Source organism: Gracilinanus agilis, chromosome 3 (genome assembly GCF_016433145.1).
Source record: "Gracilinanus agilis isolate LMUSP501 chromosome 3, AgileGrace, whole genome shotgun sequence".
Taxonomy (NCBI): domain Eukaryota; kingdom Metazoa; phylum Chordata; class Mammalia; order Didelphimorphia; family Didelphidae; genus Gracilinanus; species Gracilinanus agilis.
Window position 1 is genome coordinate 581254736 of NC_058132.1, and position 26080 is coordinate 581280815.

Sequence of the window (26080 nt, forward strand, 5' to 3'; positions counted from 1 at the left end):
CCACTTTCTCCCATAAATATTTCACAATGGTTCTGGCCAAAGTTCTGGGGTCTTTATATCATTCCCTTAATTTTGTACATGTACCAAGAGATCACATGTGCTGTCCCTCAGTTATTCCTTGCTCTTGCCACATAATCAGCCTTTTGAGCTCACAAATCTCCCTGGAGACATAGAAAGATAACAACTTTTCCTAAGACCAGTTCCATTTGACATTCATTTAAAAATATGAGAATCAAATAAATAGCAATAATAATAATAATTTATTGAATGATACAGGCTATTTGTAGAACAGTCAGGTAGCAAAATTTTAACAAAGAAAGATATGACCAAGTCATCAAAATTATATTCCAGAAACTTGCCAAACTTCATTAACTAATAGATGATAAATTTTTGTACTATATGTGCCACAAATTATCCTTGAAGATTTAAAAAAAAAACAACTAATTTGTCCCAGAAATAGTATTATTAGAGTTAAATGGATTGCTCACATTGTCACTTGTTTATATGGGTATATGATTTGGGGATTTGGTTTTAAAAGATTACTCTATTACAAAAATGAAAAATATGGAAATAGGTATCAAGTGATAACACAGATATAACCCAGTAGAATTGCTTGTCAGGTTCAGGAGCAAGGACAGAAGTGGGGAGGGAGAGAAAATGAATCAGGTAAACATGGAAAAACATTTAAAAAATTTTTTAAAATAAACTAAAAAAAGTGTCGCTCACAATCACTGAGACATAATGCAAAAAAATGTTTTTTTGGCATAAAATACTTAGAATTTTCAAGTTACATGTAATGAAAAGTTTAAAAATATAAAACAATAGAAAAATAAATTGAAATCAAGTATAAACAGAATGAAGTTAAATATTATTCCCTCATTCTTCCCTGGTACTTGAGATTTACCAAGAAATTTTTTAGCAAGTCAAAAAAATAGCTGAGTTTTCATTGTGATACTTTCTTTAACTTAAAAAAAGAGACTTATTTCATATACTTGTGCAGTAACTTGAATATAGAAAAATTATAGAAGAGTGATTTGTCCCAGGAGTGTTTCTATCTCAAGTCCATCAAAAAAGGCAAGAAAAATGATTTTTTATGATCATCATCATTCATTGTATGGCAAAAATGTTTTAAGAACAAAAATGGGAGCAGATCTCATCAGTGGAAGACAAGTTCACATTGTTTTTTGTCATTAGTAATTTTGGATCCAAATAACACAGCACTATTTTGAAGATCAGAACAGGGCCAGCATGAAAATAAATACATTTTTAAGCTTAGATTAGAGAAAATAAGAAAATGCATTAACAAGGAAGTATAACCAGAAAAGAGAAAAGGTAAGGTTATAGAAAATCTTTCTTCAGCTTAATTCTAAAACATATGCCTAATTAGAAAATACTTGACAAAAAGAAAATATAAACCTGAAATAATTTTCAAAAGGAGAAGGACATATTTAGATTGGAATTCCAATATTCTTTTCTTCGTTTGACAAAATGACCAATTAGGAGACCAATTATACTAATACTTTTTAATCCCAAAAAGGAGTAGCCCTTTAACTAGAATGGTTTTATAATATTTGATACAAATTGAAAAAAAAATTTCAGGAACTTCCCACAAATCTACATAGAGTGGAGTTTCTACTATAACAACCACATAAGACAAACAATTAATGAATAACCCTCAAAGTTTAGGTAAGACACAAATGTAGCAGAACTGACTTGGGGAAAAGCACTGGTTGCTACCTGATAGATGCAGTAGATGATGTGAATCTTGAATTTTCCAATTAAAGGAAATAATTTTTTAAATGTGTAAGGAAATTTGTAAAAGAATTCCAGAAACCCTAGATTTTATTAAAGACAAAATAAAAGTCAAATGGTAAAAGTGTTACATTAAGTTAAGTCAATATAAAGAAAAAAATAAGCAAGTCAGCATCAAACAAAACTTTGCTACAGGGCAGCTAGGTGGCTCAGGGAATAGAAAGACAGAGACAGGAGGTCCTGGGCTCAAATCTACCTTCACATACTTCCTAGATGTGTGACCCTGGGCAACTCACTTACCCCAAATTGCCTAGCTCTTACTATTCTTTTGTCCTGAAACCAATATTTAGTATTGATTCTAAAACAGAAGATATGGGTTAAAAAAAAAAACAACTTTGTTATAGATTCTTTAAAAGTAAAGAAATCAGAGGCCAGAGAGAATCCTTGAAAAAAGCACATAAAAAAACAACAACTTCTGGTCATCAATGTTACTGAAAGAAATCTAGCACAACAAAAATGAACAACAAAAATTTGTGAACATGTTGGATTCTCCCAGAATGGCAACCCCTTAAGTCAGGTATTTTTTTTTTCATTTTGTGCTCATTTCCTCAATATCTAGCAAGATGCATTTAACAAAGGCTTGCTTTATTGGATTAAAATGGCCAATACAAAGAGATAAAAATTGGCTTAATAAAATGTAAGGAGAAATTTCCTAATGATTGTAGATATCCAAAGGTAGATTATAGGGTCTTAAGGAATGGATTCCTTTATACTACTTGTCTTCTAACAAAGGTGGGATGACCATATGTGAGCTATGTTATATGGGAGACTATTTTTCATGTATGAGTTTAGGTAAAAGTTACTGTTGGCAATTAGGTGAGAGGACAGAGCTGGATACTGAAAAATCATCTGGTTGGTATCTGGCTCTCTCATGAATGCTTCATGAGAAATTCTGGATGGAACATCTCATGCATAAAAGCCAATTCTGTCAATCTCAACTATGACTAAGGCTTAGGAAGGGGACAGTTTCTGGCATCTGGTGCAATTGAGCCCACTTACTGCAATCACTACTTCGTGAGATATTTCAAATACTGTGATCTCACCCCATTCACAACCAGTGCTATTACATATTAATTCATAATCTAAATTATAACTGCGATGGTGATTGCTTCACATTCTGATTACAGGTTGTACTATCTGAAATCAGTGATACAGGTGTTAAATGATCATCATGATGGACTCTCAGTGCAGTGTTTGGTGTAATGGGTCAGGAAGACAGCCCAGACTCCCTTTGAGTTTCTGCTGTACTTTCAAGCAATGCTAGACATCCTTCAATAAAAAGGGTTCTCTTTTTCTTTCTTAATATAAATACTAAAGGCTAAAAACCTTTCTGTTACTGAAGACTGTATAAGCTTCAGGGTAATTATACCAAAAATAATTATTGTAATTATAATTAAAAGATGCAGAACTACTCTAGAATACATCGTTAGAAAAAAGCAGGGCGGGGGGGGGGGGAGCCTGGACTGATTCATTGCCTTCCACAATCATTTTTCTGCAAGTATAATTAACTGTTAATGTTAAGAAATGCTTGAAATGTGTAAAATGACTGCAACAATCTGCAAAAATGATTTGCACATTTTCTATACTTTACTCTCCCCAGTTTTCTCTTATTTAACATGTAGACATAGTAGAAACTTCAGTCAGTCTTGGGACTGTAGTGAATGAAATATTTTTAAGATGGAAAGAACAATAGGATTTTTCTAATGAAATTTCAGTGGTTCCCAATTAAAATTTTACTTCTAAAAAGAAATATATGTATATATCATATGCATATAATATATATCTATATCTATTATATGTACTAGATATAGATCTATATATAGATATAGATCTATAGATATATAATATATAGAGATATATATCTATATCTATTATACATAATAGATATAGATATATATAGAGAGAGTAAGCAAGAGAGAAAGAGAGATGTTACCTATACTAAGTATTTCATTTTAGAAATAAAAAGCCCAAATCCCAGAAAGGTTGAGTGAAATTCCTTAGGTCACATAGCTAGAACTCAGATCTCTTGAAAAGCTTTTTAAATGAATTTTATATGAAAAGCTTTTTATAACTTTCTTAATTTTATATCAGTAGAACTTAGTCTACTAAAAAAACACATGCACAATCATATAACAAAAGTTTCATTATATTGTAAATGAATCAATTAGTACCAGTGAAATTGAAAATGGGAAATTATTAGAAAACTACTCTGGTTGGAGTCTTCAAACAAAAACCAACATCAGGACAGTACCATGACTGAGTTACCTAATTCCCCAATATAATTTGAAATCACAGCATTATGTAATCTATGGTAGCATGAAATCTTTAAATGTTCTGAAATTGGATATATTTTAGTAACACTGTGTCTACACTGGAAAAATGAATAGAGAATCAAGATAGTTTTATAAATATTACAAAGCCATTTCTACTGCTCATGTGTGGATTTTCTCATTTAAAATATTGCATCTGGGTAGCTCAGTGGATTGAGAGCCAGGCCTAGAGACAGGAGGTCCTAGGTTCAAATCTGGCCTCAGACACTTCCTAGTTGTGTCACCCTGGGCAAGTCACTTGACCCCCATTGCCCACCCTTACCACTCTTCTGCCTTTGAGCCAATATACAGTATTGACTCCAAGACGGAAGGTGAGGGTTAAAAAAAAAAAGAAGAAAAAAAAATATTGCATCTGCTTGGGTCGAATAAGTATCTCAATTTTATAATTTACTTTGTGTATAAAATAGTTTTTTAATTATTTTTGTGATAGTAGTGTTTTTATGCACTATCAGTCATATGTATTTTTTTTTCCATTCAGACAAACAGGGTGATGTAATCTGCCCAGAATCACCCATATAAAAAGTATCTGAGGCAAGATTTGAACCTAGGTCTTCCTGACTCCAGACTTTGTGCTTTATTCACTGCTCCACTCATTTATATTTTGCTGTTGTTTGTTCTCCTTTTTCCCCCTATGGCGATGATGAATTTGCTCAGAATCATCTTCACTTTGATTTAGTATCTTCTATAATTAAGAATTTAATATGTCCATTGTGCATTTTGTTTTTATGTTGAAAGATGCAGTCTGAAATGAGACTGAAGAACAGAAGTTTTTGTCTTCAGCTGTGGCCTCTTCATCACCATGGATTGTTTTCACCTGCCCAGATGCAGGCTTTATGTTTCTAGGTGAGGGTACCTATTGGCCACCCCTGTGTAGAGCCATCCTAGAGCCAGGGGGGATATCCCTGAAAGTGGGAAGGAGTGTCTAAGCCCAGCAGGTTCCGGGCAGCAAAAAAAAGCAAAGGACCCTCCTTCTGGGAGTGAGATCCTGCCATGACTCTCCTTGCTTGCCCCAAATCTTGATCTATGAAGTAAAAAAGCTTTGAAGGTGACCTTAGTGACCTTTAGAGTGGTATCCAGTTCTCAGAGCCACGATTTTATCCTCCTATAAATTCTGAATTGCCCTCATCGTTTCTTTGTTATGTCTCTATCTTTTCACTCTGTCCTTTATACCTGAAATATTTCTAATCTCTACATTTGGGAATCAGAAGCTTTTTTCAAAGTGTGGCTCGAATAATACTTCCCACAACTATCTTCCCATCTTCACCCCACAGCTTAAGTATTAGTGTCACTCTCCAAAAATTCAGGCATTTATTTTTTAAATGTACTATAGATGCATATGTATTTTAGTCCCTCCTAATAGAAAGCAATCTCTTTTAAAAAAAAAAAAAGAACTTTATTTTTTTTCCCTTGTGTTATCTCCAAATCCAGTGGCACAATAGGTCGAGCTCTGAGCTCGTGAAGAACAGAGTTCAAATCTCACCTCGGAGACTACTTCAGCTTCTTCATCTCCAAAATGAGATGGAGAAGATAATACCAAACTATTTCAGTATCTTTGCCAAGAAAATCCCAAATTGCATCATAAAGAGTTGTTCATGATTCAAAAAAACACAATTTCCAAATCCCAGAGTCTTTAGATCTCCATTGTAGATGTTTAATAAATATGTGTTGTTAGATTAATTAACCTCAAATGCTTAAATATCAAATCTCTCAATGACTTAATCATACCTATCCATTAATGACCTAGATAGATTTCTAACCTAGTTAAAATCACCTTTTGGGATAACCTCTGAGCCCAGATATCATATTTACCACATGATTATTTATGATTTGTTTTAAAAAGTAAAAAAAAACACTCAATAATATATGACTGTATCATAAGGTAGGGCATGAAAATATAGAAATTAGATATATTGCTTAGATCGGTATTCCCAAACTTTTTTGGCCTACTGCCCCCTTTCCAGAAAAAATATTACTTAGCTCCCTGGAAATTAATTTTTTAAAAATTTTAATATCAATTAATAGGAAAGATAAATGCACCTGTGGCCATCACCGCTCTCCTGGATCGCTGCAACACCCACCAGGGGGCAGTGGTGCCCACTTTGGGAATCACTGGCTTAGATGATAAGGAAGGAATTCTATGCTGTGTTTATCTAGTTACATCTTATTTGTATGGGAATCATTTTGCTTTAATCAAATAAAGTCCAATTCATCACAGAAAGGGAAAAAAAGATTTAGAATTAGGAAGATAAAAGATTATTTAAGATCTGCCTACAAGATATCAAAGTACCCAATAAATTCAATAAAAGAAAGAAGATTAAATCATTTAAAAAGGTTATTTGTAGTTGTAGGTCAAAATCAAATAGAATGGCTGTTTGAAACTCCATAACAGCAGCATGAAGAGATAGAGGGGACAAAACTTTGACTCATAGATGTCCTGGGATAGAGGAAGGTATACGAATGATACAAAATGTTGATTTTGATTTGCAGTATGATGGAACACTGAACTTTTTATGGACTTGCCAAAGCAAACACATGAATTTTTCAAAAAATATTGGCAGTCCTGAACTTCCTGGCTATTGGTCCTTTCTAAACCTGACAATCTGATAACTGGAGAAAATTCTAATTCAGCCCTTTGCAGAAAGCTAAGCAAAGTAATTGAAACTTTAATTAAAAGAACATCAAAGTACATCTTTCCTTCTAATAGGCAGCACCTGCAACATATGAAAATGATTTGTTTGGATTGCTAGATTTTCAAATGTTACAGAGGCAATTGACTGCACCCATATGCCCATTAAAAATATCTCCTGATGAACAAATACATAGGATTCGCAAGATGATTCATTCCTGGAAAATGATGAAAAATGATTCATTTCTTGAAAAAGAAAATTGTTTGTGATATCCAATATAGCAATATAAACATAGTTAACCATCTTCTCTGAGATCTACAGTGAGGATGGACAGGATAATTAGGATTGCAGATTTAATATTTTTGGCCTTTAGGATATTTAGCAAGAGATCATTTTGTGAAAATTACCTCAATGACACATGTTGATTATACTTTATCTTGAAATGAATAACATAAATTGCATTCTTCAATTGCACTGAGTATGTGAATATTCCACAATACACTAAATTATTACAGACAGCCCCTCACACCTGCTGAAATAAAGCACAATGTGCACATTCTTATTCTATTATAAAGAAAACTTCTGGGCTTATTCCAGGCATCTGGTGCTAAATCTATGGGGTGACAGAAAATATAGACTTTAGGAGCAACTATAGTAGACCAAATCAGACATAAGGCCATGGTAAATGTTAGGATGGAAAATATTTGTACAACTCCCCATTATCCTCCAAAAAATAAGGCACAGCGATCACCGGAGTTACAACTACATCGATGCTTCTGCAGATCTGTATTCTCATCAATGTCCCTCTTCTCTACAATGAAATAGGTCACGACAGAGTCATGTGTACTCATCTGATGAGGCATTCATACATTTCCCCAGGTAAAGACTAAATATAAAGCCTCAATCTGCTAAAGACCTTTTCCCATTTCAATTAGGTGGCATTGACTCTGGAGACAGAAAAAATTGTATTCAAAATCTGTTGCAGATATTTACTAAATGTGTAACTTACACAAGTCATTTAATCTCTGTTTGCCTCAGTTTCCTCATCTAAAAAGTGGAAATAATAAAGTTATGATGGAGATCAAATGGACTGACGTCTATAACGAACTTTGTAAATCTTAAAGCATTACATAAATACTAGTTGTTCTCCTTGACATTATTACAGGGAAAAGAACAGTACATAGATTCAAAATCAACTGTTTCTTGTTCTTCTGACCAACCCACATTATTTTCTGATCAGGCATGCCTTTGATGATATTTTTTATGTGCCTTGCACAAATTTCACTTTTGGCCGTATGCTACAACATATTTGTGCCTATTATACTTCTTGGTTCTCCTCTTTGGGTGAACTTCAATTGTAATTCATTATAGATTGAGGAAATCCATAATTCATACACAAATTGAATCTCCAAAAGAAGATTGATATTAAATTGGGTATAGGAGAGAGATTGGGCCATTGATTTCATTATTACAGGAAATTCTCAGATGAGGAAACTCCTTTTACCAATACAAATAGGCACATTCTCCACAATTTACGGTCTTAGAAAGCTGCTTTGCACACTGAGAAGCTATCTTAACTAACAGAGAATCACAGTCACTATGTAGGGAAGGCAGGGCTTATTTAGTAATAGAGGCTTTTTTTTTAAGGGTTTTTGCTTCTGAGGAAAAGAAAACACAATTAAAAAATTGTTAGAGACGTTAACAATGATGCACGATTTTCCAAAGGCAATCCAGCATCTTATTAAATTCTAGGGCCAGGCCATATTCCATCTTCAAAATGCTCCACAAGTCCTGCTCTGACACCTCATCGAAGTATTCAGTCCTTGAAGGTACTTCCAGCAGAGCGTAGGTTCCAGCCTTCTTAACCAGTTAAAAAGTCTTTAGATCTCTTCTCCAAGGACAAATCTAGGAAGACCAAGTGGTTTTTCATCAGAAGACTGGCAATTAGATGATGCATTGTTTGGGTATGATAACATAACACAAAGAGTAACATAAAACAGTTTTCATCCTTATGCTGTCCCATAAAGCAAAGAGACGTATAATTATATAACTGTAACAAGGTAAAGAGTTTTTCTTAGTTAGGCTAACTTAAAAAATGCTATTATTTTAAAACTTTCAGTCTACCTTTCAGGATAGATGGAAAAATGAGAGCTATTTCTATAAAGAAATAGAAATATGTTGGCATTATCGCTCCCATCATAAGTTGCTAACATGGCATTTTGCGATAATCAGAATCTCTAACTGGATTTGTTTTATTTTCAGTAATTCTTGTAGGCCTTCCAGAAAATGCTGCAATGAATGGAGACAAAAAGTCAGAGACAAAGAAATAGAAAAGAAGGTTCTAGGAAAATCAGTAAGTAAGAGTGAGACACATGAGAAAAGGTGAAAATGGAAACAAGCTTAGGTAGAAAATTGAGGACTATATTTACTTTTTCTACCTTTGTGACCCTCAGTAACTTACTATGCTGCCTCAGTGCACTCAGCTGGAAAATTATGGGATTGGACTCAAATGCCTAGGAAGGCTCTTCTAAGTATAGATAGAAAATAGATAGATAATTTATATTGATTAAATAATACTACAGCTAAACACTGGCAACTGCTATTATGGCAAACATACCTCAAGTAAATGGTATCAGAGAGCTTATTTAAGCACTTTTTAAATCTATTTAATCAAAATTATTTATTTTAACTCTCCTGATCCTCTAGATCTCTTCTCTGTTCATCAATTCTTTGCCTACTCTTAGCTGTGAGAGACATTTCTTTCCTTAACACTCTTGATTTGGTTATGTTGCATTTTTTAAAAACTAAGTCATATACTCATTTGGAGCATCTCTTTGTATATATTATAGATGTTGATCTAAAACTAATGTTGTCCTAAGCATAAGCAATCACTATTTCACAAATTATTTACATCAACCTTTATTTTTATAAAAAGTGTTTTGTAATTATAATCATCTAGTTCAGGTGTGTCTTGGTAAACTGACTATTTTAGATAACCTGTAGTTACTTTTAATGAAATTTATCTTTCAATATCTTCCTGTAAGGTTTTTGTTAGTAACAGAAATTCTGATGATTTGTGGAGCTATATTTTATATTTTGAAAATTCATATTTTTTAATAAATGTATTATTCACTTCCTAGCTGTGTGACCCTGGGCAAGTCACTTGACCCCCATTGCCTACCCTTACCATTCTTCTGCCTTGGAGCCAATACACAGTATTGACTCCAAGACGGAAGGTAAGGGTTTAAAAAAAAAATAAATGTATTATTTACTTGTATTTAAAAAACATTTTTTTAAGAATTCTGACTTCCAAATGCTCTCCCTACATCTAATCCCTCCCTGAATTGGGAAGGTAAGAACTATAGTATCAATTATACATGTGAAATTAATTCAAAGTAAATTTTTATATTAACTTTCTTGCAAAAAATTAAGAAAAATAAAGTATATGTATATGACATAAAAATAAAGTATACACATATACTTTATTTTTCTTAAATTTTTTTGCAAGAAATATATGTATACTTAACTCTGCACTCAAAGTTCATAATTTCTCTCTCTGGAAGTGGATAGCATTTTTCATCATGATTCCTTCAAAACCATTTTAGATCATTGTATTGACATATTTTGCAGTTTTGATGAAGTTATTCTTATACTTAGACTTCACTAGAGAGAACATCATAGCATCTTTAAAAGTGTTAGTATCCACATATTTATATATTCTTTCTTTTTTTCTAACAGTACATCAGATAATATTATATATAATGGACAACTTTGATTTACTCCTGATCTTACTGGAAAAGACTGTAATCTTTCTCGATTACATCTATTGCTGACTCTTAGTTTTAGATAGATACTACTATCAAAGTGAGGAAAGGTTCTTTATTCGCATACATTTGAGTATTTCTAATAGAATTTGTCAAATGTTTTTGGTGTCTATTTAAAGATACGTATTTATATTTATTATTTTTGTTATTAATATGGTCTCATGTATTTAGTTTTCATTATAGTCAACAAACTTTGCATTCCTGGTACCTGTACAACCTGTTTATAATATATAATCTTTTTATCAAATTCAGTTAAAGCACATTTGTTATTATAATTTGATATTTTGGGTTGATATTCATTACTTTTTGTCTGCAGTTTCTTTTTCCCCCTTCTTTGTGTCCATTTAATATAAGCACATATAAGTGTAAGTAAAGGCAACTAGATGGCTCAGAGGATAGAGGGTTGGACTTTGAATCAAGAAGATATAAAATTCAAATTAGACCTCAAACACTTACTAGCCATGTGACCCTGGGCAATTCATTTAATCTCTGTTTGCCTTAAGCCATTGGAGAAGGAAAAGGCAAAGCACTCCAGTATCTTTGCAAGAAAATCTTATGAACAATATAGTAGGATCAGAAATGACCTAACACAGAACAAAAACAACAACAACAAAAGTATAAAAGCATATTTGCATTGTAAAAAGAGTTTGATAGGACCTTTTCTCATTTTAAAAAATATATATACACTTCCCTGCTGTGTGACCCTGGGCAAGTCACTTGACCCCCATTGCCTACCCTTGCCACGCTTCCACCTATGAGTCAATGCACAGAAGTTAAGGGTTTAAAATAAAATATATATATATATATATATTTATATATATATATATATATAATACTGAAATTTATTATTCTTTGAATGTTTGATAGAACCCACCTTTAAAATATCATTTTATTATTTTCTTTTGGAGAATTCATATATGGCTTATTTAATTTTCTTTTCCTAACATTGTACTATTTTAAACATCTATTTTTGTTCTTTTAATCATAAGTAAATTATATTTTTTCAAATATTCAACTCCTTCACCTAATCATTTTTCTTCTGAATATCTCCTTTGTTCCATTTTCAATTGTTAATTCTCTTTTTTTTAAAATTTTGATTGCAAAATCTGGAACAACAATAGTTCTGTGAGTTTTCATTTTAAGGATTTTTCTTTCCAGAAATAATTAGCAGACACTTAATTTCTCTTTTGCTCTCTAATCTTAATACATATGGGCAAATTACAATTTTAATATGATATACAGGCTTTTAAAAATCATATGTTTAATTCATCTGATTCCTAATCAGATGAATTAAAAACTATGATTTTTAATTTTAAATTAGCTCTCCTTTCCCTATTTTCTAGGTCATGTTTCTTTTTTTTAATGACATATACCATACTATGCATCTTATTTTGCCTGTTTTCTTTTTCCCCCCATGGTTTTATTTTAATATTTCTTTTTATCTCACTGATTTCTCTTTGACTCATCCTAATTTCGGGAGGAATCCATTTCTTAGTTTCAGTTTACTACCTGTTATAAAATTTTTAGTTCTCCTTTCCATTATTTCTTCCTTAAGTCTCATTTCATTTAACACTGAATTCTGTATTTCTCATTTCATTTCATCTATGTACTATATGACTATGGTGTCAAACTCAAATAGAAATTAAATGATAGGTCACTAAATGAAACATAAGGATCCCTTCAGACCTCATATTGATTTGGAAAACCACATATTTCTATGTATTTCATTTTTATTAATATATCAATACATTAAAATTGAATAGGTACTATTTTTATTTCCCATTTGGGACATATTCAGGAGTGATAAGAACTTCATGAAGCTCATGGATTGCATGTTTGATATTTCTGCTCTAGGAATCCATGTGGACAGATCATTGTTTTCTCTGAAATTGTATTTGGATGTATTTTTATTTGGGTTTAGACCTTGAGCTTTCACAAACTATATTATTTCATTTGTCTTGGAATTTTCTTTATTTTTTTCATATCCCCAGCCTCCATTTCTAAATTGTGGCTTGATGTATGGGTCAGACTCTATACTGTCCCATATTCATGGATGGAGGCGGTAAGCTCTGTTTGGTCCTTTATGCCAAGGCTAAGACTAGATTTTTCCTACTTTGATGAGTTAAAGATAGGGCCTCTTTTTTTTTTTCTTTTTAAAAAAAACTCTTACCTTTGGCCTTAGGATCGATACCAAGTATGGATTCTAAGGTGGAATTATGGTAAGGGCTAGGCAATTGTGGCTAAGTGACTTTCTGGGGCCACACAGTTAGGAAAGTGTCTGAAAGCAGATTTGAAACAAAGTCCTTCAGATTCCAGACTTGGCATTCTTTCCAGGGAGCCACTAAGCTGCCCTCCAGGGCCTCTGTTTTGAGTAGGAATCAAAACTAGCCAGCCTCAGTTCACCTCCTGAATTTTCTTATAATTCATATGGGCTCAGCTCCTTTTTGCTGAATATTTTTTTGGAATCTTTTACTGAGTATCATTTGGTATTTTTCCCCAGTGAAATGTAATTCCCTTGAGGGCAAGAAATTACTTTCTTTTTTACTTATATTTGTTTTCTCAAAATTTAATGCTTAGCACATAGTGAGTAAACATTAAATGGTTATATAGCTTCCCTTTCTGTAGGAATTCTTGGGGTTTTGCTCAGTCTTCTCATGACTCAACTTTGGTTTTGGCCTTGAACTTTCTTCTGTACTTTTCTTCTTCCATAATTCAAAACTAATAGTTGAGTCCACTTCTTATTATGATCTTGACAAGCCCAAATCAGATTTGTTGATATTATTGACAAGCCAGGTAGCAGGCTTCCTTCAAACTCCTTAGGTGCTTTGCTTTTCTATCAAAAAATGTTGGGAAGTTTTTATTAAGCAGCTACTATGTTCTAGGAATTGTGCTTTAAATCAGGGATACAAAGAAAGACAAAAACCTTGCCCTCAAAGAGCTTATATTCTATTGGGTCAGTGATGGTCTATGCCTTTTCTGCTGCAGGGGTTCATCACGGAGTTGCATAAGGGTTGCATTAGGCACTGGTCTGGTCCTGTCTCATTCAATGGCTTTATGCATGCCGCTTGAATACTGTAAATTAAAAATTAGTTGGCCCTAACTCATTTCATGGCAAGGATAGAACTTCTGGAGCCTTATGATGCCAGAACTCTAGTTGAGTCTCTCTGCAGTGGTTTGGCTATATTGTTGCTTCTTTACTGTGATGCCTTTGATCTTATTTTGCCAGAACTCATCTTTCTCCCCAAACCTTCCCTTCCTCTTCCCTCCTCTATGAGGATCCTTTCAGTCCCTCAGATTCACCACTTAGGAATTATTCTGGATTCTACACTATCTCCCACCTTCCTCCCCCATATCCAAGCTGTTGCCAACATTGGGTGTTTTCTCCTCTGTAAGGAATATCTCTTATGTATTTTTTTTCTTTCCTATGACACTGTCACCACACAAGAGCAGTCCTTCACTATCCTACATCTAGATTATTAAAATAGTTTACCTGGGAGACTGCCTCCCTTAAGTCTCTCCCCACTCCAACCCATTTTCCATTCATCTAGCAAAGTGATTTTCCTAAAGTGCAAGTCCAATGCACTCAATAAATCCCAGTGGATCCCTATTGTTTCCAGGAAGGGATGCTCTGTTTGACATTCAAAGCCTTTCATAATCTTACCTCCTCCCACCTTTCCAGTCTTCTTACACCTTGCTCTCCCAACATCCTCTTTGTTCCAGTGAAGCTCATCTTCTGGCTGTTGGACAAATAACAGTCTCTCTTTTTTTCCAAACATTTTCTCTGGCTGTCTCTCAGGGATGGAACATTTTCTCTCCTCACCTCTCCCTACTGACTTCCCTGGCTTCTTTTAAGTCCCAACTAAAATCCCATTTCTTAATTATAGAGCTTTCCCCTGTGTTAATTATTTCCTCTTTATCTAGTACATAACTTGCTTGGTATATATTCACATGCATGTTGTCTCCCCCATTAGGCTGTGAGTTCTTTAAGGATAAAGAGTGTCTTTTGCCTCTTTTCCCCCCCAATACTTGCTTAGTACAGCCTGACACATTCTAGACTCTTAATAAATGTGGATTCATTGATCAATTGGCCGAACCTTGGACTCATGCTACTTCTATTCAGGGCATTCTATCTTTACTGGCTTATCTCAGCTCAGGGGCTCCACAAAATTTTGCACATCTTGTGAAGTCCTAGACTGAATGGAGGAGCTCATACCTGTTACTTTGGGGGTTGCTTTATTGCTGTTCCTTCTGGTGCATTTTTAGAGTTTTACTAGGATGTTTGTTTGGAATGTGAGGTCTTATCTAGATTCTAACACTTCATTTTAACCAGAAACCTTAGATCACTTTATATTGTTGCTTGACACCTTTCAAAAGCTGTACTCTCCACAAAAATGCATTACCTTTTTATGTTCATGCCAAGAATTTCAGTCCTTGACACTTAATGCAAACTTGGTCATTGTACTTTCTTATTGAATGTTAATGTTATTAGGTAGTTAAGATTTGGGATCAGACAATTTGAGGTCAAATTTCAAAAATGCAGCAATAATAGGATCATAGATTTAGAGCTGGAAGAGGGACCTTAAAAGCTATCCCAACTGTCAGATTTACAACTGAGGAAACTGCCTCAATAAAGCTAAATATCTAAATAAAACCTGAGTTGATAAAATGAAATTAAAATCCAGCATTTTTCCCACTACATTTTGTTGCCTTATCACATGCATGAATGTGTTAGTATATAGATGTTTAACAAGTTCTGCCCTCTAAAAAGTGTACGCACAACACAATTTTAAGTTTAATTTGCATTAGTAGTATTTTTGCATCATTTTAAGTCTAGAAACTCAACAAAACAGAAGGTCAAGTCCATATTTGTAGTATTTGAAGATTGCTGAGGACATTGAACATTTAACAATCAGCTTTTCCAAACTAGTTCAAGCTGACTCCAGTACACCTAACTATACATGTGTACTTGGATATGCCATTAACTCATTTGACCATAATTTATGTTTAAAATGAGGAGACTGATTAAGGTGCTTAGTAGCTTGAAATCTGTGATTCAATGATTACAAAATATCAAATATATGGGTGTGATAAAAGGTGGAAAAAATAGATCTTCACATAGCTAGCAATTCAGTGTGAAATAGGTCACTAGGTAGCTTTTACTCTCATTGTAGAAAAGTCTTGGCTGAATTAAGATCACTGAAAATCTGCAAGGAAAGAAAAAAGTACAGTGACATGGTAGAAAGAATGGGAAAAAAAGAAAAGAATATTTGTCAGTAGGAAGAGGGGAAGAATACGTTTTAAATACTGGCTTCATCCCATCAGTTTCTTTACCTGTAAAAAAGTTAAGAGGGTACCTCTTAAATCATGGTGTTATTACTGAATCTTTGACAACTTTTGGAGTATAACATATCCCATGGATTCATTACATTATTTTTAAGTATATTAAATATGGAGGATTACAAAAGAAACCAATTATTCTAAAAACACTTATCAAAATATCAATAAAACTTATCAACTAAAACAAAACAACCTAAAAAAAAGTCTATAGACCCCAGGTTAAGAACTGGTATCAAATATTGTTAAGCTCTAAATTTCTCTCATTCACCCTTTACAATATAGTCTAGGGCCAGCCATAAGTGGTTTTGTTTTACTCAAAATCTCATCACAATTTTATCTCTAGTATCCTGCTTCTTTCCACTTGCTGTCCTTATCTCCCTAATGAACTATCTGTCCAAGCTGATTCTTTGTTTTGACTAAATTAGTGGAATAAATGCAAAATCTATACTTTACTTGGGGTTCTATTAAAACACATTTCTGCTTTTTGACCCAACAGAATCACTACTAGGTCTGTATTCCAAAGAGATCAGAGATGAGGGAAAAGGACATAATACAAAAATATGTTAACAGCTCTTTTTGTAGTGGCAAAGCATTAGAATCTGAGGAGTTATCTATTATTTGGGGAGTGGAAAAATATGTTGTGGCATATGGTTGCAATGAAATACTATTGTACAATAAGAAATGATGAACAGTATGGGTATAACCTATATCAAGCTATTCACCACCTGGGTGGGGAGGGTGGGGAGGGAGAAAATCTGAATTTTAAAGTGTCAAAAGACAATTGTAAAAAATTGTTTCTGCATGTACCTGAAGAAATTAAAAAAAAAATTGGAAGAAAAAAAAATCATGCCTAGTCCCTTAGGACCAAAAGTACTGACTCAAATAATTTTTTAAAAAGGGCACATTTCTATTGAGCAAAGGATTAGCAGACATTGCAAATCAATATTGATTGGGAACTGCTTCATCCACCACACTCTTCAAAGCAGCCAGTATTGTTTTATCTCATTTCTTACTTACCAGTCACCTGAGTTCTTCCATTGTTCCTGGAAGGATTTTGCCAATCTAGTTACCTATTTTCCCATTCTCAATCCCTTTACCTTTTTGTCTATTAAAGCAAATAATTATTATTTATCAAAGTTTAATATGTGCCAGACACTGTGCTGAATATTAATAATATAAACACAAATAATTCATATCTTCAAGGACCTTAAATTCTGAAGGAAGAACAGAGAACATATAAGAAAGCTATAATGAGAAGATATGGGAAAGAAATGAATATATTCTGTTGTGAGGTGAGGTAAGATAAAGTCTGAAAAGTCAAGAGCATAGCCTGGAGGATAATATTGATGTGGTTGACTTGCTTAATAAACACTCTTTGTTAATTAATTCATTCCCATTAAGAATAAGGAGCAAAAATGGCAATAACAAGAACAATTCACCACAAAACAAGGAATTATTTCTCTGGCATTTAATTATGACAGCGTTCTACATCAGAAGTATCAAACAAGTAGCTCACAAACTTCATTTAACCCATTATGTCCCCAAAGTGAATTCAGATCAGACTGAAATAAATTAATGAAAATGAAGTGTATAAACATAGGTGGCTTTCTAAGTCAGTATGTGACCCATGGGATTCTTATGTAAAATTTAATGGCCCCTATCTTTATTTGAGCTTGACACCACTGCTCTATATCACCTCTAGGTAGGTGCTAGTTCTATTTTCTTTTACTTCCTTTTTTTATCATTAACATATTTAAAGATAATCAATAAAAGTGATTTATTAAGCACCTACTACATACAAAGTATTAGTCACTGAGGGAAATAAAAAGTTCAGATAGTTCATGGTCCTAGTATTCAGGGAATTTATGATCAACAAGATGATGACACACCAAGAAAAGTTACTCTAATGTAAATACTTGATAAATTAATTTGAGAACTACAAAATATAGTCCTATGTGAGAAGTTTGAGATGAAAGCTTGTTATCAATGAGGGGAATCACACAAGACTTTCTAAGGGAATAAGCACTTTAATAAAGTTATTATGAAATAAGCACTTTCTAAGGAAAAAAGCACAAGAACTAAGCTTTTAGCATGGCTTGGTATTCAAAAGTCAAAGAGGGAATTTCTTCTACTCATCCTATCACTTGAATTAGATGTCCTTGTATAGGTAAAATATGAAAATCAATATGTCTAAGACCATCAAAAGGAGGATGATTTCCAGTATCAGTCACACCTTGAAGCACTTATGATGGATAAGTAGAAAGGAATGTGAATTTCATGTATTTTCCTACCAGAGGGCCTTGGTAAGGAAGACAGCGCTATAAAATAAAGATAAAGTTTGAATTGGTTTAGTTTAAAAAGAAAATACCGAGAGAATGGTGGTGTATTCAACTCCATTAATTCTACACAGAATGATTAGGATGATAAACTTAAGTGAGCTATCCATAAGGCATAACATATCAAATGGGTTGCCCCATGCATTTAGGGTTCCACCTGTAATCCTTCAGGAATGCATAGTTGGCAAAAGGGTAATCATCACTAAGGGAAGTGTCTAGTGAAAGAAGAGGCACTTAGTTAACTCAAAAAGGAAACTTGAGATTCAAATGGAATAATTGTCTGGTTTAAGTCTATACTATTGTTAATTATTTAATTAAAAAGAAAAGAAAAACATTTGTTAGTCATATTTTTGAGTCATTTTCAGTAAAATCTGACTCTTCAGGACCCTATTTAAGGGATTTTTTTTCCCTGAAGATACTGGAGCAATTTGCCCTTTCTTTTTTTACCAACTCATTTAAAGATGAGAAAACTGAGGTAAACAGGGTTAAGTGACTTGCCCAGGGTCACACAGCTAATAAGTGCCAGAGGCAAGATTTGAACTCTGGAAGATGAGTCTTCCTAATTCCACAGCCAGCATTCTATCCACTTACTATGTGCTAAAAAACTGTGTGAAGTTTGGAGCTTATATATACAAAACCATGACAGTCTCTGAACTAAAGTAGCTTAGATTCTAACTGGGGAGAGGGATTATAACATACATAGTGGAGTGGTGACCAGGGATGGATAATTTACAAAGATGAAAAGTGGATCTGACAGGGTACCATTTGCAATATTGATTCTATGGCCCAAATGGAAAACTAGAAAAGTAGATAGGAGGGAAAGGGGAAACAGTGGCAAAGCAGATGGCTAAAAGATAGCCAGGGAGTAAAACGACACACAAGTGGAACTGACCTAAATGTAATGGGCCATGTGAGGCATTCACTAACCAGGGCACCATGGTAGGACTGCCCCTCTCATTTTCTACACATACATCTCTAATATCTCTTCCATTTTACTCCCTCTGCAAAGCTCTGATTGCTCATTTAAATCTCTTGTAACCTGGAAAGAATCAAGAATGGTATAGTATAGGCAGGCATTAATTAAGTTGCTATCTATACTTTTTTTAAAGAAGTGTCCTCATTGATGAAGTCACAAATCAATTAAAGTATTCAGTTGTATAAAATAATTCCAGGAAGGAACAAGAGTGACATCATGTTTTTCCTAGGTTTTATACCTAACAAGGGTGGCCATGCTCTCTATACCCCCTTTAGCGATGGTTTTGTTAGCCATATAAATACACATAGGAAAAATAGTATAATTTCTTATTTATCCTCTAAGTAAGGGCAAACCCCCAATATAAGACCGATATAGTCTGCTGGACAAATACTGAACAGGGAGTTAAGAGCCATTGGCCATGCTTTTTGCTTGAGTGCTTGAGTTGGCTGGGACCATTAAAAAAGTCTCTTAATTTCTCTATGGTTCACTTTCTCCAGCTGTGAAGTAAGCATCATCTTTCCCAACAGTATCATTTATAAAAATGATTAGACATCCACAAATGAAAGTCATTGGATGCTTCCTTGGAACAGCCTTAATCCAGATTCTCCTTCACACCATGCCTGAAGTGTATACCTAGAGAGGTTGAGTAGTGATGAGGTGTCCCAGTTGATGCATTCAACAGCAGATCCCACAGAACCTGATTTCCTTACTGACTGACATCTTTGTTAAGTATGAATGCAAAGCATTATTAAATGAATATATCATGAAACCAAAGTGGTAGATTTTATTCTCCTGGTAAATAGATTGTGATTTTGGGTACCAAACTGTTCTTATCTTCAGGTTCTATGAACCCTCAGAAGGAAGAGAGAATAAATGGCATCTGATATTAAGAAAAGAGTGTGAAAAATTGAAAAACCAACAACACCCTGCCCACCCAGTCCATTTCAGGAAGCATGAATTACATAGCTCTGCAACTCTTTTTTTTTTTTTTTTTTTTTTTTTGTAGAGAAAGTGTGCTGTTAGGCTGAGTTCTTAAAATCATTCCTATGGTCTATAACCCTGTGCCACTAACACAATCAGTCAAAAAATGAAAAAGGAATGACTGACTTGTTTTGTTTGCATGACACCAACTAGTTGATCTGATTAATTATTTTCCCTGAATTAACTCCTTGTTTTGTCTGTAACTACACTACATCAAAACTACTGGTCATTTCAGTTAACTGGCCTTTTACTTCTCAAGAATACAATTGGGTATTTGTTCCATTCATTTTTGAACAACAGGAAACTAACACCAAGACCAAACATTTTGTAATGTTAATTAGAAGGAAAAGACACATTCTAGAAATTCAGCTGGTTAAAGACCTTGGCTGTGCTGCTCTCCAATTAGTGCTTTGTCACCAATTAATTCTCTGTCAGGTGCTTGGCTTCCTGGATGCCAGAGCTGGGCTGAATAGTTTTGATCCCTTCACCTAGTGCTCCAGCTAGACTAATGACTTAGAACTTGGGCATATTTGGATGTCAACATTCTGAATTACAAGAAAAAGATTGTTTCAATTGTACTTTAAGGTCAGAATAAAATTGTGGTGGATGGACCCAGATAACATGACTTCTCTTTTTTTCTCCTTTGAAGAATTCCAAACTATACCAAAGTCATTTTAAATTATTTTTTTCTGTTCCTTATATTTGTCCCCACAATCACCATGAACATTAGAAAGATATTCTCCTTTAGCCAAATTGTTCTATTTATTGTCCCTTAGTGATACTTCAATTTTTTTTTCATTTATTTGACTTTGTTTATACTGTTTCCTCTGCTAGAAAATCCCCATTCAATCTGCTCCATCTATCTAATTCAGATCTGGCTTATCTGTCAAGGCTCAGATCAAATATTATCTCTTCAATCAAGTCTTTCCAGACTACTTCAGTTCTCAGTGATTTCATTCTCCATACCACTTGTTATATATGCTATCCTTTAGTATTTGAAAGGCAAACAAAATTAATAAATATTACATGAGTTGCAATTATGTTATGTCTTCCTCCTGACTTGAAATGTCCCCTTATGTTATATTTCATGTTTTTTAACTTCTATTTTTATTTGTTTTCCTGTATTTTTCTTATTTCCAAATAGATTTACATTCCTTGATGGAACAAAGCACATCTTATATTCCGTGTGTGTGTGTGTGTGTGTGTGTGTGTTTCCTCCTGGGTTTATTCTCTTTGCACTTGGACTACACGATTGGGTTTTCAGAGTTGTTAGTTATTTGTCCCTTGGGACAAGTAACTCTGAGGTGATTTGTTTTGTTTTAGTCCTTCTGTACATAAGCCCCTGTCTTGGGTTCTCCCCAACATTCATTAACCTGTTGATATCACTTAGTATTTACAAAGGAATATTTGCTGAGATTGGATAGTAAGAACAAGGGCAATAAAACATTCCTCCCAAAACCAAAAGCATATTTCCCCCCAAACCAGGTGACTGGGTAGAATGGGTTCAGACTTAGAAAGCACAGGTGGCCAATGGGTAATTAATTGATTCTTGTTATTAGAAGTATTTTTCTCCCTTCATGAAATACTCTTGAAACTCCTTTTTTGGTGATTCTAGTTTGGTCTCTCTCATTTCTCAATTGGATATAGTACATATTTCTGGTCCAATTTTTCTAATGATATGAATATAACTTTCTCTTTGGTTTCATCTTCATACCCCGCCCCCCATCTTCTCATAGAAATGAAAGCCATATGCTTCTCCAAGGTTCTCCAGAAACTTGACTTATCTGATGTTGAAATACCTTCTCTGGTTAAGTAAACCCAGAGATAAGTCTAATTCTTTCAACCAATCCCACTCTATTTCCTCTGTAGCATGATTTGACTTTATCCAATGTTTTAAATCACTTTATTCCTCTTCTCTCAAATTGAAAAGACTTGTTTATATCTTCTTTATATCTTTGATTGACTGAATCTGTAACTCAATCAAAGAAACATTCTAGTCTGATGAAGGAATGAAGATATAGGATATCCTGTTAGTTAAGTAAATTGAGACTAGATAAGGGCCTTTGATACCCCTCTTACATTTACATATTCTTATAGTGCCTTGTATAATGCTCCCCATATAGTAAGTGATTCATATATTTTTCTTGAGTGATGTTTTAGCCATGAACTCTTGTATCAAGTATACTCAAAGGTAAGTCCAAAAATTTGCAGAAAACATTTTGTTCTTAGAATCATCTTGTGAAAAGTCAGTGTCATAAAAATCACATAAGTGGGCATAGAAATACCATTTCCAGCAGTGTGTTTAAACAGACAGTTCCTTCCCTTCTTATTGAATTCAATACAGTTCAGTTTTCTTGTTTCTCAGGAGACAAGAACATGAAGAGCTGACATATAGTAGTGTACAGAACAACATTTGGAGACCAGGGTCACATCTAGTTGAAAGAGCATTCACATTGATGAAACCACAGATGTAATATAGTTTACCTTTCTATAGAAATGTAGATAAAAAGAAAGGGAGATAGATCATAGTATATAATCTGTCCTGTGCCTTGCCTTGAATGACCCAAGAAAAACAAAAAACATCTATTTCCCCACCCTGAATTTTTTCCTGTAGTTGAAAGGTTCAGATAAGCATAAAGCAATGGCAGCAGTGAGAAAAGATTCACACATGAAATTTATACTACTTTGGAAAAGGGATGGGAAAGGAACAAACTTGGCTTAAGGTACTTTGTGTGACTGGAAATGTGAATAAATTTTTTTGTATAAGAAATGTGAATCTTTTTTATCCCCACCTTGCCCTTCACTTTTGACTCTCAATATGGGCTACTCTTTTTAGTCACTACCAGGAACTAACACCAAAGAACTGCCCTCCTGACTATCATCCTTGATTTGTTGGACTTAGGTGGAGTCCTTTATTTAAAGACTTTGTCTCAGCTTCTTTCCAATTAGTGCTGGGTCACCAACTAATTCTCTTGAGTTAGGAAATTCTGATTCTAGTCCTAGATCATTCATGAAAGAGAGACTTGTGCCTAAGGCATGTGATCTTATTCATTACTTTTGTGTTTTGCTGAGATGAGGGGATAACCTCAAATCTTCATCTAGATTGGGAATTTCAAGCTATTTCTATCAAACTACTTTGTACATCTTATCATACCATATAAATGTGGGGTAGTTACTATTGTTTTTTCTTATTGATAACATGAAACACCAAATCATTTACTAAAATTTTCAAATAATAAAACTTGAATCTCCCTCCTTTCCTCTCCCATTGTGAAAAAAACAATGAAATAGCTATTGTTTAATTTAAAAAATATTAACCCTCAAATAAATCAAAAGCTGGCTCTGTAATAAAGAGAAATCAGTTATGACCACATTAACTACTATTCTGTTTCTATTTGATAGCCCTTTGGAGTTAAGGAGTTTGCTATAAGAGCTAAATTTTGCATGTTTATTCTCAGATTCTCAGTAATAGTCAATGAACTCAGTTTGAGGCAATAGAGATAATGGCAAACCTCAAGGTAGCAAGAAAGAGGAAAAAACAGATTTAAGTGGAAATTGAGCCAGATGGAAGAGGATAATTATGATTTTTTTAATTAAAGAAACCAAATCATGAACTATACTTGAACATAAATTTAAATTCTTATATATTTAAGTTAAAACTGTCTAAGATTTGAATGTTCACAGAGTTATGAAATCTAAAGATCTTACATTTATTATTGTCCTAATTTTAGAGCTGAGGAAACTAAGACTTTGAGATTAAAATTAAGTGACTAACCCATAATTACATAACTAAGGTCAGAATTAGATTTGAACCTACATATTCAGCACTATATGCATAATGAATATATTTGTTGTTGGTCAGTCATTTTTCAGTCCTGTCTGACTCTTCATGACCCCATTTGGAGTTTTCTTGACAAAGATTCTGAAGTAGCTTGCCATTTCCTTCTCCAACTCATTTTACAGATAAAGAAATCAAGGAAACAGGGTTAAGTGACTTGCCTTGGGTCACACAGCTATTAAGTGTCTGAGGCAAGATTTAAACTCTGAAAGATAAGTCTTCCTGGTGCCAGGGCTGGCATTCTATCCACTGATCCATTAAGCCATCTAGGTGTATATATATATATACTTGAATTTCTCACAAATATGTGGGAATTTCAATCTTGCATCTCATAGTAGTCCTTCCCTTTTCCTTTTACCTGACATTTTGATCCACTCCTACACTTGCAGCTTATCATGTCCTTACAAATCACTTTTAAATCTATTTCTCCAAATCTTTTGTAGGCAAAAGATGAAAATCAAGAGGTCACTGACTCTAAGCTCCAGTTCAATAATTATAGTTGCCTACTGTCATCAGTATGACCTGCTAGTACATCAAACTCAGCTTATACAAAACTGAATTTATTATCCCCTGCAAAACCTACCTTACCTAATTTCTGCTGATAGCACACCCAAGTCTCTCAGTCATCCAAGATTGCCTATTTGACTCTTCCCTCTTCCTTATATCCAATCAGTTACCAAATCCTGTCAATTTTGCTTTTGAAAGATTTCTCACATTTGTCCCCTTTCTTCCATTTCAGGGCCACTTTATTTTCTGCCTTTGCAATTTCAAAATCTTCCTAAATGGTCTGTCTGTCTTCAGATTCTGCTTTCCAAACTATTTTTCTCATTGATGCCAAAGGAATCTCCCTAATTATTAGATCTGATTATATGATTACCAACTCTTTTTTGTCAATGAGGTAATACACAGTCTTATTAGCCTGGTAATAAAGGCTTTTCTTGATCTGGTTCTAACCTACCATTCCAGTATTATTTCATCCTATTCTACTTTTAGTATCATAAGCTCCAATGAAACTGGATGACTGATTTCATCTTACTCCCCTATACTTGTATGTAAATGATTTTAAAAGACAATATGGAGTAGAGAACAATGGTCTCTTAGTCAAGAGATGTGGGTTCAATTCTCAGCTTTGACATTTTATAACTATGAATATGGGCCAGTCACTTAACATTTCCAAACTTCAGTTTCTTCATTTGTAAAATGGTAATGATAATAGTAATTGTAAGATCTGATTTATGACAGTGTTTTAACATGAATTTTTATAAACATAAAAATTTCTAGATAAATGTTAATTGATATCTTTATTGCACATATTTCATCTCCTTTGCCTCTCCCCCTAAACTGCTGTATCTGAAACATTCTTCTTAGCTATTTCTACCAATTCACATAGATATTCCCCTCCAAGGCTGTGATCAGCTGACAAACCCTCCAGAAAACTTTTCATGAATCCATTCTTCCAACCTTCTTTTGAATCATCCTATGTATTTGTCATTTTCCATTGAGCTTCCAGTTATTTGTATGCAGATCTCACAACTCCTCTGCCTTTCAGATTATAAACTCCTTGAAAGCAAGGATAATTCTTGTCATATATTATGTGATTAACAAATGTTTATTGATTGAGTGATTGATTTGTCATGCTTTGATCTCCAATACCTAACAGTGCTTTGTCCATAATAAAATGTTGTGGAAGTGAAAAAATCAGATTTACAGACTATTCCCCAATAATGACAGTTGTAATGGACTCTACTTTAGTTAAAAAGTAATTATCCTACATAATGCAACTACAAACTGGGATCTAATGAAGAATGTGCTGATTAGGCAAGACAATTTACAAGGGGTCTTTAACACGTACTTTGCACTATTTTTTGCCTACCCCCTTGGAATAGTATTTTGTTTATTGCTTCAGTAAGGGAAACCAAATATGAGAAGCGATAAAATATCTTCAAATGAAGGCAGCAACATATTTGCCTTCCTGTGCTTTTCAGAAATTCAAGATAAAACATAAAGACGTCTGGAGTA